This window comes from Macrotis lagotis, chromosome 8 (assembly GCF_037893015.1).
Source record: "Macrotis lagotis isolate mMagLag1 chromosome 8, bilby.v1.9.chrom.fasta, whole genome shotgun sequence".
In the NCBI taxonomy this organism is placed as follows: Eukaryota; Metazoa; Chordata; class Mammalia; order Peramelemorphia; family Peramelidae; genus Macrotis; species Macrotis lagotis.
In genome coordinates, this window is record NC_133665.1 from 1222947 (window position 1) to 1238018 (window position 15072).

Genomic DNA, 15072 nt, shown 5'->3' on the forward strand with positions numbered 1-15072 from the left:
ATATAGTTGAAGATAATCAAGATGGTGAGGAAAATAAAAACTATACCATTTGAGGATTGGTCGAAGGAACTGGAGATGTTTAGAATGGAGAAGAAAAGAATTTAGGGAGAGCAGAAGAGCGATCTTTAAGTATTTGATGAGCTGTCAAATGGAAGAGAGATTAGCTTTGTTCTACTTGGCTCTAGGTCTTAGATTGAAGAGCAACATGTGGAAGTTGCAGAGAGACTGAATTTGGCTCAATACAAGGAAAATTTTTTAAATGATATTTATCCCCAAATCAGAATGGGCTATCCTAACAGGGAAGTCTCCAAAGGCTGGACGACAGCTTGTTGGCAATGTTAAGGGAAGGGATTACTCTTCAGATATGTTAGATTAAATGGCCCTTGCAATGTTGAGATTTTATGATTTCTGTGACATCTCTGATGCTGATTTATTATATGTACAGTATGATAGAAATCAAAATGACTTGTGAACTTTTAGACTGCATTGATGGAAGTATGGTGTTCGGAACAAGGGAGATGATGGTTCTACTATTCCCTGCACATAAAAACTGGAATAGCATATTTAGTTCTGGCAATATTTTTAGAATACAATATGCCTTCTAGGTTAGATCTCTCTTGTCCCATGTTGGGAAGGCATGGATCCAGAAGGATAATGAAAAACTGGATGATGTTTAGAGAGAACTATCAGAATAATAAGGGAACTCAAGACTTTCTGACTATGAATGATTTCAGAAATTGAGAATGGTTAGCCTGGAGAATTTCAGGAGAATGTAGTGCCTTTAAACTGTATGTTATAAGTCATATACATGCTCTTATATGTCTATATGTGCATATGTGACAAGTGATTATAAATTAAGGAAAGAAATTTCATTTTAATGACATTGGTATTATGATGAGAATTTTTATATTAGTGATCTAATGGTATGGGCCATTCAAAACAGATGTCATTTTTGTGAAATGTGTCATTATGAAATTTCCTTTTAGATAAAAGTCAGAACATAAGAAGTAGTATGTATAAATAGATAGAATACCAAATGGGTTCAAATCCCCTTCCCTCCCCCTTAGTCTTTCTACTTAACTAGCTATGTGATCATATTTGAGTTATTTTACCTCTTATCCCTGAGACAATTGTCCAAGATTGTAACTTGTAGAAGAGTGGCATATTGGCAAAGAAATCTCTTTGTGGATGAAATCACATGTCCTTGACATTTGACCCAACACAAACCATATAAATATATTTCTTACTGTGAACTAGGTATTGCAGTGTCATTTTGCTTGGGTGGTGAGGTCATTTGTTTAAGTTTACATGTCTTCATAAAATTTAAAATCTTTTCATTATCTTGCTCTTCTGATAATCATAGTATTTAACTGGGATTCTGTAGATCATTTTTCAAATATTTTGTGGGCTTTTGTGCACATGTAACTGATATCTATAAAGCAATAAGACAGATCTCATCAGCCAAATGGGGAAAAAATAGACATTTTTACTCTTAAGGTCATTCTTTCCACATTTATGATCCTGGCGTTTGTTTTGTAATGAGTGGGATTCACCCTGGCTCATGTAGGTCATTATATAAGTGTATTTATTTTCATGGTTTGGGAGTTATAAGAAATGCTACAGGCTATGTGAAAGAAACACATTTTTATTGGGAATTTGGAAATGTTTTCATTACTGTAATTTATGTGTTAGAATAGTACTCATTTATAAAATAAATGTTATCAATGCCTTTTGTTTTTATTTCACCATTTCTGGATGCATCTCTTTCCCTTTGTTTCCTAATATTGAACTCTCCCTTGTAACAAATAAAAAAAGTTAAGCAAAGAACCCAAATGATTTAATGATGATTACTGATGATTACTGAAAATGTAAGCAACATTCTGCCCTTAAAGTCCATTGTTTCTCTGATCAGAAGGGAAGGGACCTGCTGTTATCCTTTTTAGTGATCCTTCCATTTACATTCTTGTAACATTGTGTGTATTGTTCTCCCTGAATCTCTTCATCTTATGCTGTTTCTCAATTTACACAAACCTCCCCACTTTTCTTTAAATTCATTGTATTTGTTATTTCTTACTACTACATAATAATTTTTCATCATATTCACATACCACAAACCATCCCTCAAATGTTAGGAACTCAGATTTATTAGCACAAGTGCTACTGAGGATATATTGGTATGTATGGGGTCATCTTTTCTGTTTTTGTTTGCCCTGGAGTACATGCCCAGCAATGTTGTTTGTGATAAAATCCAAACTGAATTTGATTTTCCGTATATGGTGTATGTGTATATCCAGGGTCAAACTTAAAAAATTTGGATTTAATAAATTGATGATGATGATAAAAATAATTGTACATGTTTTAATGTTTGCAAAACACTTTAATGAATCTCATTTTGGCCTCACAAAAAACCCTGCAAATTTATTATTTCCATTTTACAGACAAGGAAACTGAGGCTCAGAGAATTTAAGTGACTTGCCAATGGTGACACAACTAATAAGTATCAAAAGGGGAAATCTGAACACATGTCTTTTTGACTCCAATTCTAGCTCTCTATCCTTTGTACCACATTATTCCCATTGTCTTATTGCCATATAATACATATTCATGGCACTAGTATTATGATGCCATTTACAAGGAAATTTATTGCTATTGGTTTTGGTAATATGTTTTACCCTGGACCTTGTTGGTTCTATGTGGAGAACTCAGTTGTTATCCTTATTACAATGGGACTTATTCAGGATAAAACTGTCTTTTTAATGAATGCATTCATTATCATCTTGGTATTAGAATAAGAACATCTGGCTATAACACTGACTGGTATGTGAGGGCTTTACTTTCAATGATCTTGGGGTTATGGAATTTGCCTCTCAAAAGGAAGGATGTGTATATAAGATATCTATATAAAGAAAGCACAGTATACTGGAAAGACTATTCAACCAGAGTCAGAAGATGAATCTACTACTTTATCAGCTGTTTGACCATTGACAAGACCAATTACTCTGATCCCCATCTGTAAATTCAGAATGCTAACTCTGATGAGATAAAGCCTATAAAGTGCTTCATAAACCTCACAGACTATATAAATGTATGATTTATATTCTTGTAGTTTCCCTGGTATTATGATGGCATTTATCACATAAGCCATATGAGTGAAAGGATTCTGTTCAGTTATTTGGTGGATAGTGTATGACCAGGACAGAATTTTCATCCCTTTTTCTAAATATCTTACCATTCTTATTGCAGACTAATTTTTTGTTGCCCTATGGTGAGCTTGTAGCTATCATTTCAGGGGAAAATGATGAGAAACAGAAAACCCTTTACCCTGTAGGGGTCCTGTGAAACTGGGGACCTTGGTAAGTTACATTAAGTTATTGCTACTGAGATTTTAGTAGCTACATAATGAATGTGATGTCAAGACTTGGGTGGCAGTGAGGAAAAGTGAGCAATGATGAGTCCCTATTGTTTTCTTTCCAGGTCTGGGCCATATGATACATGGGTAAGAAGTAGGTTGTGCTCAGCCAGCTGGATCCTGCTCTGAGATTAGATTTTCAGGGTGGGGGTGGCTAGGTGGCGCAGTGCATAGAGCACTGGCCTTGGAGTCAGGAGTACCTGAGTTCAAATCCAGTCTCAGACACTTAATAATTACCTAGCTGTGTGGCCTTGGGCAAGCCACTTAACCCTGTTGCCTTGAAAAATGTAAAAAAAAAGATTTTCAGGGTAAGTATTTACATCTCAAAAGTCAGCAAATGCTACAAATCAGAGCTTGATTTATTCTTTTGTTTATTGTCTAGACTTAAGAAAACAATGGAGAAAATATCAATACAGATTAAGCTTAAACATGCACTCATGTTGGTATTCATTTTACAGTACGCCCCTGATGCCATATAGGTTTCAATACTGGTCTCACTTTACTGATCCTTTCTTGCATAAATCCTGGGTGCAGCTTGTAATCATGCTCTTAGCTTTAGTACAGTTTATACTTTATTATTACTAGTTTCTACAGCAACAGTAGCAGAATTAGTAGCAGTAGCTTCCTACCATGCATACCATAATTCACTGGAAGGATCTTGTATTAGATAGCTCTTACAATGTAACAAAGGTTGATTCCTTTCACTTCCAGGTTTTCAGGGCCAGACTGCATCCCTGCCCCAAACTATTTAGAGAAAGGGAATTCAGCAAGGTTGTTTAACACTGACTCTTTCACCTTAACCTCATCCCCATCTCTGAACCTGGAAAGACTGCTAGAAGGTGGTGATAGGAGGGGAACTTTGGGATAGCCTTTCTCTAGAGAGTCCTTGGTCCTCTATCTCACACTCCACTTCCTACCTATCAAAGTCTCCCTCAAAGCTGACTGTTTATTCAAACAGAAGTAGTCTTATAGGTCTCAATGACAAATGTATGAATAGATAGGGAGGGAGACATTAAGGGAAGAAGAGAGGAATAGTCATGAAACAGTTGAATTTCCAGTGTTTACAATGGTATTGGGTGCTGTCCTCAGAATAGAATGAAAGGCATAGAAGGAAGAAGGGGAAGAAAGGAAGAGGGCAATAGTGTGTATTATCTCAGCCAGGGATAGAATAGACTAATGTTTACTGGCTGCTAGATTTCTCTTTTCTGGGGTTCTCTTTAACTAAATGAATTTCTCCCAAAGAGTGGGAGAACACAGTAATTAATTTTAAATACTTAATTTTTTTTCTTTTACAGATAATGAAATTTTTACTATTTATTTTGTGCTAATTGCTGGGGACACAAATAGAAAAAAGTGAGATAGTTCCTGTTTCTAACCAGCTAACACTCTAATTGGAGTGAGAACATATTAAAAAAAAGAGTTCAGTTGAAGGATGGATGGGAAGTCTTAAGCATGCAGAAAATGGGTCAGATGGCAAAGTTTAGGGATCCCTGGGTTACTTACTTTATAGGTCAGATGGCGAACTTGATCAGAACTCAGAGGCAGGACATATAAGAACACCTGAAGGATGTTGGGAGGCAATCGAGTTAGATAAAATCTGGTGGACTTTCATCTCAAAGGAAGGGACAGAATTAATGAATGTTGTGAACAGTTAAACAGCAAAGTGGATTCTGGAACTGGAGAGGGATGAGGTGAAATACAGCCTGTGAACATGGGTTCGTATGTGCTTAAGGGTATGGACAAGGTTTTACTATAAATAGAACTGATTTCATCTCCAAACAAAATGAATCTCATTACTTTATTGTTACTTTGTAGATTTGTTTGTTAGGAATTTTACTTTATAATGTGATAATGCTAGTGAGCACTTGTGTGACTTTTATCTTACCTTTTATTTTGCTAGAGAATCACTCAGGCATCTTCTACCCAGACACATTCTCAAAGAATCACTTCTCGGTCTCTCACATGTTCCATGTCACCACCTCATCTCTTCAACTGTAGACCCCTGGGTAATGGACTGCATCTTTTCTTTACTATTGCAGTCCATTCTGTCACACTCACTCTTCAGCCCCTTGGCTCCTCTGAGAAACAAAAGGCAACCTCCCAATTTCTCCCCTATTCTTCTGGCTTTGAGAAAACCCTTGGATTTTGTTAAGGATTTTGAATTACAGATATGACCTGAATGCTGCACTGATCCATAGTTGAAAAATTAAAAGACCCAGAGGAAGTCCTTCTGTTTATAGGATAGTCATGTGTGGAGCATGTATGAAAAGTCATGGGCATGGATAAGAATATGCCAGGGGAGAGAGTTCACAGATATCAGTGAGCTCCATCATGGGTCCCTCAAAGTATCCAAGGGATAAAGTGAACAAATAGGGGAGTAAAAAAAAACCCTAAGGAAAGTTATAAAGTGATAGGAATTCTTAACAGTTTTATGATACAAATTTATCCTTTCTCCCAACACAACTGCAAACTTTGGAAACCCAGCTGCTTTGTGGGGATTCCATATCCTCCTCCCCCTTCCTTCCTGCTTACTATATTGAACCTCTTAGGGCTGCTTCTGCTTGGAGAAATAATCAGGTATGAAGAATAATAACAATTACATTTATTAGAGTGCATACAATGTGACTTAGACTATACTTAGTGTTTTATAAGTATCTCATTGATTCTTACAACAGACCTTGGAAGGAAGGTGCTATTAGCTCCATTTTACATATAAGAAAATAGAGGCAGAAAGAGATTAAATGATTAGCCTAAGGTCACATAATTTAGCAAAGTCACATAAAATTTAGCTACTAAGTATTAAGAGGCTGGATTTGAGCTCAGGTCTTTCTGCACTACATCCATTGTACCACTTAGTTGGGTGATAGATATGGAGAGGAAAAAATACTTTCTCTCTGGAAACAGGAAATCCCAGAGCCTCCTAACAGCCACTCCTAGAAGCTTTAAGATTGGGGGAGATGGAGGAGGAAGAGGCAGTGTTAGTCAACTTTACTGTGTGTGAGGAAGAGAAACAGGGTTAGACCTGATGATTCTTAGATTCAACTTCATGCCTTTAGAGCTCATCAATAAGCCATGTCCAACAACTCTAGTTGTCCTTTATTTCTAGCACCAGTGCACCTGGATTCCTCTTTTTTCCCCAAAGAGAACTCCCTTTCCACTGGCAACTCAAAAGTCAATACTCTGAAACTAATCTCATCTTTTCCCATAAATCTGATCTCTTTCCAACGTTTTTAGTTTTGTTTATGAAGTAAGCAAGTATTTATTATGGTCCTACTATATGCAGGCATTGTGCTAATTGCTGGGGATGTAAAAAGGCAACAATACAAGTCCTGTCTTCAAAGAGCTCCATTTTGTCCATTAACTATTCAGACTAAAAAGCATTATGGTCATCTCTGACTTGAGGTGGAACAGGAGACAGAGTTCTAAGCCTGGAGTCAGAAAGACCTGAATTAAAAAAACAGCCAAAGACATTGTCTATGTGACCCTAGACAAGTCACTTCACCTCTACTTGCCACAGTTTCCCAAATTGTAAAATATGGCATCTAACCCCCCCCCCCTTTTGTAATTGTGAGGAGAAAATAATACAGAAGAGCAATTGGCCCAGAATCTGGCACATTTTAGGTACTTAATTTTTTTTTTGTTTGCAAGGCAATGGGGTTAAGTGACTTGCCCAAGGTCACACAGCTAATTATTAAGTGTCTGAAGTCACATTTGAATCCAGGTCCTCCTGACTCCAGAGCTGGTGTGTCTACTTCACCACCTAGCTGCCCCTTAGATACTTAATAAATGGTTATTTCCTTACTTTCTCCTCATCATCTGATCTGTTATGTCCTATTGGTTCTATTTCCATAACATCTTTTGAATACATCCCCTCCTCTTTATTAACATCTATAGTAGCCTCCACCCTATTTGAAACCATAATCACATCTAGCCTAGGTTATCCTTTTAGCTCCCCTACCTTCTGGATCTCCTCTCTCTAATCCATTCATTTACCACATGTCTGATCATTACAAACACACACATATAACTTAAAAATTACAGACCCCTTGTATTTTGTTCTCTACTTCTCAGGAACTAACTTACATTTCCAGACAGTTCATATTTGTAAACCTTTATATTAATATGAGATTAAGAGGAAACCCCCATCCCTGATTGCTCCATTTTAACCAAACCGGTTAATAATTTGAATAATTTATCTTATTCAGTCATCTTTTGCCTCCGTTTATTCACTCAGTTGTCTGAAATTCTATTTTTGGAAATCTTTTCTTTGAGGTCCAGTTCAAGTGCCACCTCTTCTGTGAAGCCTTTTCTCAAATCAGAGAGCTTTTTCCCTTTTCCAAGTCTTTCTAGAGCACTTTGAATTGCTGGTGCCTATATGGCAGCCTCTCTAGTTTTTTGCTTATTAGTGGACATATTGTATGCCCCCTAGTGGACTGCAAGATCCAAAAGGGCAAGGGAACGTTTGTCCAGCCCCTTTTTACAGATGACAAAACTAAAGCACAGAAGAAATGATTTGTATAAGTTTACATGAATAGCAAATAGAGCTAGGATTTGAAGGTCCTTTGAATTCAAATCCAGTGCTCATATTTGTCGTATTGGTGAGAAATTCTGGGAAAGATAATGCCAAAGCAATCCAACAACTAATAATCATTTGTTAAGCTCCCTAAGTAATACTCTAATGAAGACAAAATAGAAGTCTTTGCCCTCAAGGAAGTTACATTTTATTTGGTGACACTTCATATACACTTCATATAATAGTAAGGGTTGCTTTAGTAAATAAATGAAATTATTCCAGTGCTGAAAAAAGTGAAATGTCTGAAATTCATCAGATGAGAACATATTCAGTAGTTGAAGCAGCTAGGAGACAGGAAGACCTGAGTGCAAATGTGACCTCAGACAGATACTAGCTGTGTGACCCTGAGCAATATGAACAAGGGCTATGAAGGAAGTCCATTCAAATTGGTTAAAGGAATATAGTAGTCACATTCTGGGGATCAAATTCATAAGTCTGAGTAAGAGTTGGGATAGGCAACTAGGATATGTGCTCCATAAATATATACAGAATATCTACAAAATGAATATAAAATGGTTTGGAGAGGGAGGGCACTAATAGCTGGGGGACAGGACCAGGAAAGGTGACACATTGAAAGCAAACCAGGGATTTCCAGAGATGAGGAGGGAATACATACTAATGATAGGAGATAGCCAATGCAAAGGTGTGTGGATGGGAAATGTAGTATTGTGAATCTAGAACAGCAAGTAGTCTACTATGACTAGACTATAAAGTGCACAGGAGGGGTGTAATATGTAAAAAGAATGGAAAGGTAAGAAGAGGCTAATTTGTTTAGAGAAGTTTATATTTGATCCTAGAGGTAATAGGGAAATATCAGAATTTATTTAGTATAGTGAAGAGGTTGGAATAATATAGCAATATTTGTAATTTAAGAAAATAGTTTTGGCAGCTTTGTGAAGGATGAATTGGGGAGGGGAGAGACATGATGTAGGGAGACCAATTAGGAGACCATTGCAGTAGTCCAGGTGAGAAGCGAAGAGGGCTTGAACCAGGAACAAACTGGAGTCACCCAGATAATGGAGTGACTAGAAACTCTGCAAGCCATGTTATAATTTCTTTTTTCTTTTTAGGTTTTTTTTTTTTTTTTTGCAAGGCAATGGGGTTAAATGGCTTGCCCAAGGCCACACGGCTAGGTAATTAGTAAGTGTCTGAGACCGGATTTGAACCCAGGTACTCCTGACTCCAGGGCCGGTGCTTTATCTACTGCGCCACCTAGCCACCCCCATGTTATAATTTCTTGAAGGAAATAAGAGTATTTAACTTTGAGAATAGAAGACTGTGGGGGTGGCTAGGTGGCGCAGTGGATAAAGCACCGGCCCTGGAGTCAGGAGTACCTGGGTTCAAATTCGGTCTCAGACACAATAATTACCTAGCCGTGTGGCCTTGGGCAAGCCACTTAACCCCATTGCCTTGAAAAAATCTTAAAAAAAGAGAGAGAGAATAGAAGACTTGGTGGGGAAAGACTTACATGATAACAGTAGGTAAATGTCTGAAGGATTGTCAAATAGAAGCTGTTTGGCTCCAGTGGGTAGAATTAGGAAGAATGGGTTAGAAGTCATAGGGAGACAGATTTTGGCTCAATCAGTATCAAAACAGAGACCTTCAGTGGAAGCCAAGTATGATAACTTTTCAGGAATTTCCAGTCAGGTATGGGCTGTGCTAGATTGACTCCCAAGATCCCTGAGAAGCAGCATAGTGTAAGAGATGCCATGTTGTACTTAAAGTCAGGAAGGCTTGGGTTCAAATCTTACCTCATGGGCTATTTAACCTCTATGAGTCTCATTTTTTACTGGTAAAATAGAAATAATGCCCACAGTATTTAACTCACAAGGCTATTATGAAGTTCAAATGAGATAAGCCCTTTGAAATCCTTGACATGCTATATAAATGCTGTCATCATTGTCACCACTGTCATTACCATTATCACCACTATTAATCATCACCATTACCACCACCATCACTATTTATATGATTCTGGAAAGTTCCAGGGAAGGCACACAGCTCCCTTTGAGTATCTTCCCATGGGATAGTTTCCTAGGGATTCCCAAGTAATACAGTCAGGTCTTTCGTACAAGAGGATAAGTTTACTTAAGTCTGAATCTTGAGTCCACAAACAACCAAATCTGACAAAAGGGTCTTCAGTAGCATTTGACCTGATTTATCCCTACTAGCAACAGCTGCTACCCTTCTTTAATCTCTGTCAAGCTAATAATGGATAGGCAATGCAACCCTTCAGTGACTAACAGTTTCTTTCCTAGCCATGGTGTTGACTTGAGCTCCTCTTCCATTCTGTCATTAATCCAGGCTCTGGATTATAATAGGTCCTTTATTATCCTTTTCTACTTTTATATGACCCTAGGGAAAGTACTAGGGAAAATTTGAGCTCTGTCTTCACTGCTCTGGTCTTTCCAAAGTACTTGAATTAAAAATGACAGTTTCCAACATCCCAAACATACATGTCCCTTTGAATCTCCATTTTTCCCCTTCTTTCCATCTTTCACAATGGAGACTACTGGCTCTTTGCCAAGTAAATCTTCCTGTTGGTCAGGCCCATATCCTCTCATCTTTCTTGTAAGGTCAGGCTCACTTTCTCTCTGTACGAGTATGGTGCTTCTGCTCAATTACTAATTGTCAGATCTCCTGGGAGAGAAGATACAGTATATCAAGGAATATCATGTTGAGTCCTTTTTCCATAGCATTCACTTTAATTGCTTGGCACTGTTTGACTGCCAAATCTCTTAATACCATAGTGATGAAAGACTAACTCGTCTCAAGTTATAGTATATTTTGGTCTAGAAATATTCCTGGTTAAATTTGATCTGACTGAAGGCCTCATATAGGCAGCTATTTTAAAAATTTTCCCAGGAGGCACTTTTTATGGAAAAAGAAGTCTGACATTTCTTCTGTTGAAATGCCCTAACTCGTGGACATAGGGAGAACTGGAAAGAATGTAGTACTTCTAGGATGCATTAATATTTGAGACTTATTAAATAGAAAAGACACACATTAAATAATTTCTGAGGATTTTTCTGCTGATTAAAGGAACTTAAAAAGATATGAGACATATTTGTTGTTATTATTTAGTCAATTTTCAATTGTGTCTGACTCTTTGTGACCCCATTTAGGGTTTTCTTGGCAAAGATACTGAAACAGTTTGCCATTTACTTTGATAGCTTATTTTACAGATCAGGAAGATGAGGCTGATTCCAGGCTCAGCACTCTATCCATTGTGCCACCTACCTGCCCTTTGGATATATATTACCATATCCTTATTCAGGGGCATCTTTCATTTTGAATTTCTTCTCCCCTTCCAATTTTCTTGCATTTTTCTACTCAACCTTAGCTCAAGGTTCCTCTATAGTTCTGTTTGTCACAATAGCCCCTCCTCTTTTTCCATTTGCAAGATTCTTTCCCTGAGAGCTGTGATTAACCTTATCTCCCATGTCTGGTCCTTTGTAGAGGCTGCACCCCATGAATGCACTCCCTCCTCCTTTCCTTGTTTTAGAATCCTTCATTTACTTCAAAGCTCCACTCATACAGCCACTGTTTACAAGAAATCTTTTCTGATCCCCTAGCTACTAGTGAATTCTTTCCCCATTCTATATATTTTGAGTATATTTATATATGTACAAGTCTTGAAGATAAGTATGGTTTCATTTTTATCTGTATCCTGAGTGCCCATCTGGCACATATAGCAAGTGCTTATTATATTCTTGTTGATTGATTCATGATTTGAGGTTCTAATTACTCCTCCCTGGCATATCTATCTGTTCATCAGTAAAGGTGCTCTCCTGGGGTCTTCTTACTTGGGCCCTTGGACATCTTCCTCCTCTTGCTTTTCTGCTTTCACCAACATAGGGTCTGTTATTGCCTAAGGTTTTGTATTTCACCAGTTATCCTTGGGGCTTATCCAGGACTGGTTCTGGCTGTTGTCGATGAGCAGTCCCAGTCATCCTTAATATCCTTAGCCTCAACTGTATAACTGAATTTCTAATCTCTGTTATCTTCTTTATCAAACTTCTTCCAAGAGTTTCCCTCTGGAGTTCCCTGGTATTTGGAGATCTCCTTCTCCATCTTGGATCTGCTCCCATTAAAACTTCCCTGGTTATATCTTTAAATACACAGAGTCCCAGTTGCTTGCTGTCTCTCCACACTAGTTATAGTTTCAACATATTCTCTGGGTCTCTATGGGCAGTACAATCATCTGTTCCTATCAATCAATCAAACAATAAACAGTCAAGCTCTTACTGGATGCCAGACACTTTCCTGGAGGCTAGGAATACAAATGCAAAGCAAGGCAGCACACATACAAGTAAATCTACAGCATATACAAAATCGTTTCAATAATTAGCAGCTGAGGGCATCAGGAATGGCCTCATGGTAGGAGGTGGAATTTAAGTTTCATTTTGAAAGAACTTAGGGATTCTAATAGGCAAAGATGAGAAGGGAATGCCTTCTGGGCACAGAAGGGCACAGACACAATCTGCAAATTCAGAGATGGGAAATGAATTGTTTTGCAGGAGTGCAACAAATGGGTCAGGTTTTATTTGGGGGGGAGAACTCTAGTGTTAAAAGGGGAATAGTGTGTAGTAAACCTGGAAAGATAGACTGAAGTCAGCATATGAATGACTTTCAATGCTAAAAATAAGTTTGTGCTTTTCTATTTTTTCTCTAGCGTCAATAGGGAGTCACTTGAGCTTTTTGAGCAGGGAAATGGCAAGGTCAGATCTGTATTTTGGGAATATCACTTTGGTAAGCTATGTTGTGGAAAGATTGAAATGGGAAGAGAACCTTGAGTCAAGGAGACCAGTGAATTAGAAGGCTATTGTGACAGTCAAACTGTATGGAAACATACGATGTAGTGGCCATCTGAATGGAGAAAAAGTGATGGATTTGAGATATGTGGAGGCACAATCAATAAGTCTTGGAAACTGGTTGGATATAGTAAGGGAGAGTGAAGGGTCACCTAAAGTCACTATGGTCTCTTGGAGTTGTCTTTTTGGGGCCAAAAGGATGAGCCTGTTTCCTCTTGTCCTGTTATCACTACCCATGGCATCTGATCAGGCGGCTTCTCTCCTCTATTTCTGGCACACCAGGGCTCCCAGCTCTTAATTTCTCCAAACATTCTTCTTCCTGAATAATTTCTTTTGAGATTATATTGTGATTATAAGGTCTTTTGAGATTTTCTCAGGGGTTTATATTACTTATAACCACAGGGATCTGGACAGAAGGTAAAAATAACAGACATGAGGAAAGTTATAAAATCATAAGGTCTTAAATGCTATTGTTTATAGAGCCTTGGCAAAATACTTAAAATACATTTTCTCATTTGATTATCACAATAACCCTGTGAGGTAAGCACTATATACAGTGTCTTTATGTTACCAATGAGGAATTTAAGACTCAAAGAGATTGTTAAATGAGGCTGCAATGTCACAAAGCTAACAAGTATCTGAATTGGGTGGGATTTAGAGCTTTCTTAATTTCAAGTTCAGTTCTCTTGCCATTTTGGATTCTTAGAATATAAGCTATATCTGATTTTTCCTGGAATGTTAGTGACTTGAGGAATGGTTTTCTTAACATTCACTTTTTTTTTGGCAAGGCATTGGGGTTAAGTGACTTGTCCAAAGTCACACAGCTAGGTGTGTGATTAAGTGTCTGAGTCTGGATTTGAACTCAGGTCCTCCTGACTCCAGGTCAGTGCTCTATCCACTGTACTACCTAGCTGCCAGAAGAATGATTTTCTTTATCATATTCAAGAACCATAACTAGGAAAGGAGCTTTTGGCCCCCTGGTGTCACTATTTAGAAGGCATATAGTTAACATCTGAGTTTAGTGGTTAGTTAGTGAAAGAGTAATTAGCTAAAATAAGAAGGTACCTGAGATTTTTAGATCACATAGTACTCATCTCCTCTGTAGTCCTTCCAGCATTGGTGACCTCATGATATTTTAGAATCTCTGATTCCTTTAATCCTTAAATGAATTGTTTTGAGTTTTAAAATAGTTGCTAGTCTGGCTCCTCCATTAATTTTTTCACTAACTCATTTCTTAGTTCTTGTTTTAAGAGTTGATTTCAACCAACCCTCCCTTATTCTTAGGATCCCTTTCCTTGAGTTCCTGAAGCACTCACTTGTAGTGAGTTTTTGGGTGTGTGGAAGACTCAGATGAGATTCCTCTTTGTCTTAGAGGAAACTCCATACTTTTTTTGATTGTTTCAATATTTCTTAATTTCATACATAACATTTCACAACAATTTTCCCGGGCATCTGACATTTTCTCTGTATTAGGCTCAGAGGAGATGTAATAGCCGCCATGAAAAGATGTAATACAAGAGAGAGAAAAGACTTTTCAGTTGAGCTTCAGAATCTAGAGCTAGAAGGCATGGGTGTAAATTGCAAAGAAGCAAATTTTGGTTTGATGTGAATAGAAGCTTCATTATAGTAATGTCTTCCCATAGGATGCTTTAAGAGGAAGTGGGTTCCTTCCTCATTGGAGGTCTTCAAAGCAGAAAGTAGACTAGTACTTGTTGGATGTGTTTTAGAAGGAATTCTCTTTCGGTGTGAATTGAACTTACATGGCCACCAAAGCCCTGCTAACTGAAATTCTGTGATTATAGCTCAGCATAATTCTATGATTATCTCTCTGTATAATAGAATAATGGTGAGGTCATTGTGGAAAGTCTGTAGGCTCACTTATAGAACTCTTATGACTAAGAAAAAAAGATATTAGACTATAAAAGGATATTAGTCATTGTGCTAATCATTATGGAGCAACTAGGTGGTACAGTATATAGTAGAGCAGCTAGGTGGCACAGTGGATAGAGCACTGATCCTGGAGTCATGTGGTTCTGAATTCAAATCCAGTCTCAGACACTACCTGGCAGACGGGCTCCCAGCTCCTAATTTCTCCAAACTCTCTTCTTCCTGAATAATCTCTTTTGAGATTATATTGAGATTATAAAGTCTTTTGAGATTCTTACTAGCTGTGTGAACTTGGGCAAATCACTTAATCCTAACTGCCTCACATTTGGGTCATCTCTAATTGTCTTGATTCATATCTGACCACTGGACCTAGTTGACTGGAGAAGAAA

General features: G+C 37.8%; 1 protein-coding gene across 2 annotated transcripts in view; it reads left to right on the forward strand.

The window, feature by feature from the left end:
* The window catches only part of TMEM8B (transmembrane protein 8B), an 82481-nt gene that overhangs the window by 7572 nt on the left and 59837 nt on the right, over positions 1–15072 (forward strand). The gene's annotated exons all lie outside the window — the stretch shown is intronic.